This window comes from Amblyomma americanum, chromosome 1, assembly GCF_052857255.1.
Source record: "Amblyomma americanum isolate KBUSLIRL-KWMA chromosome 1, ASM5285725v1, whole genome shotgun sequence".
NCBI classification, from domain to species: Eukaryota; Metazoa; Arthropoda; class Arachnida; order Ixodida; family Ixodidae; genus Amblyomma; species Amblyomma americanum.
In genome coordinates this window covers 496,919,671-496,923,087 of record NC_135497.1, presented here as the reverse complement: position 1 = coordinate 496,923,087, position 3,417 = coordinate 496,919,671, and positions in this window count along the sequence as shown.

Here is a 3,417-nt window from a genome sequence, read left to right as displayed (position 1 = left end):
TGACCGCTGGCATCAGTGCGGACTTCAAAGGGAATGACCACATCGAAGTGTATCAAGACTGGCGACGTGGTGAGCTTCGAGATTATAGTGGCAAAGACGTTTTCTTGTAGGGGTCCCCAGGTGAAAGTCATGTCCTTTTCGAGCAGATCACCGAGAGGGCGGGCAATGAGAGCAAAGCCTGGCACGAATCGACGGAAGTATGAGCACAGTGCCAGGAAGCTCCGCACATCGTTGCAGGAACGCGGCACCGGGAACTCTTTCACGGCTCAGATTTTAGCTGGATCAGGGTGAACATTCGTGGCATCGACGACGTGGCCCAAGATTGTGATCTGACGACGCACAAAACGGCATTTGGAGGAGTTGAGCTGTAAGCCGGCATGACGGAAAAGGTAAAGAATCTTGGAAAGGTCATCGAGGTGAGAGGAGAAGCTGCATGGGGGGAAGACTATGACATCGTCGAGATAGCAGAGGCACGTGGACCATTTGAATCTGTGCAGAAGGGCGTCCATCGTACGTTCGAAGGTGGCCGGTGCATTGCATAAGCCAAAAGGCATAACTCTGAACTGATACAGCCCATCAGGTGTCATAAATGCAGTATTCTTACGGTCCTGGTCATCCACTGCTATCTGCCAATAGCCAGAGCGTAGATCTATGGAGGAGAAGAACTTGGCACCATAGAGGCAATCAAGGGCGTTGTCAATGCGTGGGAGACCCAGGTACAAGTCCTTTTTACTTATCTTGTTCAGGTGGCGATAGTCAAAACAAAAATGCCATGAGCCACCCTTTTTCCTCACAAGAACGACTGGCGAGGCCCTGGGGCTGTAAGAGGGTTTGATAATGTTTTTAGCAAGCATTTTCGTAACCTCAGCGTTGATGACCTCACATTGACGAAGATGGCAGCTTTCTGGACGTTTCGCTGCAGAAACCGCAGTGCAGTGACATCCTGCTGCTGCTCACAGTCGCGACCAAACCGACATCTACTTCCGGTGTTTCGAGCAATCAGGTTTGGCCGCTGCAGCAGATTGTGATGCTTTTGATGATGACACAAACTCAGAATACGGACCTTACTTGCAGTAGACAGGTTTCCGTTTCCTAATTCATGCTATTTTTTTTTTCAAGAACCACAAGACAGTGCCAGGACATGGTGACAGCCAGCACTTTGCATGTGCAAACAAGTTTCTCATAGAAAGGTGAAAAGTCAGGCATGTTTTTCATAGCGTGAACCACAGCCTATGCACGAGCATAGTGTGCAAATCCAGAATAGCAGACTACAGCAATGAAACGTTTCGATATTTCACAATGCCAAAAATGGTTTTATGGGAGTTAACGTCCCCAAGCGACTCAGGCTATGAAGGACAACATAGTGAACGTCTCTAGAAATTTCTGACCACCTGGGGTTCTTTAACGTGCACTGACATCGCACAGTGCACGGACCTATAGAATTTCGCCTCCATCGAAATACGACTACAGTGGCTGGGATCAAACCCACGTCTTTTGGATCAGCAGCCGAGCGCTACAACCACTGAGCCACCGCGGCGGCTCAATGCCAAAAATGGAAACTGAAGTGTTAAATTTTTTTCAATGAACATTTTCTCTCATATGTATACATGAGGTTCCATAGTGCAAAATGAAGGGACAAGACACAAGTGCCCTTGTACTTGTGGCTTGTACTTGTGTCTTGTCCCTTCATTTTGTGCAATGGAATCTCATATGTGAATGACCCACTAGCCTCAATCACCCTTTGGGAAAGTGCATCTACTAACAGCAAAAATTGTTTAACTATATTTGCTAAGATAAAAAGCCCTCTCTAAACTCAGTGCTCATTTACAACTATTTGCTTTTCTGTTCCTTTATTGCCATATAAAGTTTTTATTATGGGTCACTTTGACTGTAATATGAAGTTTCCTTGCTATATATTTTTAAAATTTATTTTTGCAGTCGTAGTTATGTTTTATGGCTAACAGTAGCGAGGCTGAGAAACCTCGTCGCCTCAGCAATCCCCATAGTTGAATAGCTCTTTTAAGGAGTATAGACAACTAATTAAGTATACATTGATAACCATGTGGTATCCACTTATGTATGCAAAATAATTTATATTCGAATTTCTCTGTCAGAATGCTGGCTCCGACGTCAAAGTTGCATATAGGTCACGTGGGGCATGTGAAAACAGATATAATCACTGCTTCGTTGCATTAATTCACTGCAATGCTAAGCCAGCAGCCTCAAGAACCGAAATAATGAATGAAGGAGCAGCGATTTTATTGCTGTCTTCGCACGCCTCACGTGGCCTATCCGGAACTTTGACATCACTGAGCTGTTGAAACCAAAACCGAAATTGCATGACAGAAATATTCAATTGTAAATTTGTTAAGAGTTGCAAGCAAATATCACGTGATTATCCATATATACAGTTTTATACATAAAGTGCAATGGTGTCAAAGCTATTCCTGTTGTTTGTGCTGCCTGCATCTGTGGCCAAAAAGTAGTGCGTTCCTTGTGGTGGGAAGAAAATATTAAATACTTTGCCTCCAGACTTACTACATGTTACATTTGTCATGAGCTTGATTAAATGCACTCTTATCGCTGACGACACATTGTCGCTTTCTCGTGCCTTAGAACACTACACCACACAAGAAACGCTGAGTAATATGCCTCCCTTTATTTTTTCGTGCGGACTACTTCCGTACCTTTCACAGCGTTGCCCCTGATGTATGAAACGGAGTAATGTATCATGCATCACTACAATGAAGAAAACATGCCACCAAAATTAGGTATCTATACTTCTTTAAGAAACTCGCAGAAACGGTGGCGCCAGCTTTCCCTTTAGGTAATATTTAGAAACTCTATGATGAAGACGATCAGTTGCTTGAGCATGACAACATGGCCTGGGCAAGGTGACAGCTTAAAAGCTTTTGTGCACAGTAGAGATGGACTTGTTAGCGAATAATTTTGTAAATAAAAACACCTGCACGCTGCAGTCAATGATGACCAAAATTGAAGGAACAGTCACAGCCAGTCACAGCGAAACGCTTATAATACAGACCATTGACCAGGCTGAAACTGTATGTAAACACGATCAACGGAAAAGAAGTACTGAAGCAAACAGGTGTAGGCACGTCATCGTTCACAATCGACTAGGCCATGAAGAAAGCATCGTGAACAAGAGCAGGTTTACTCCAGACGCAAGACGTGATATTTGTTCACAAGTGCGGCGTCTTTTTCCATGTCTGCTGTTTCAAAACTGAAAGAAATGCAAACTAACCATCACATGCACCAGCAGCCTCAACTCGAGTACAATGCTTTGTCCGCACATTTAGCTGTAAGGCAATGTAAACAACTGTAAGGCTCGGTTTGCTCCTACTCACGACGCGCAATATCGTACTCAACTGCGAGATTTCTGCGAAGAACATGCCGCCG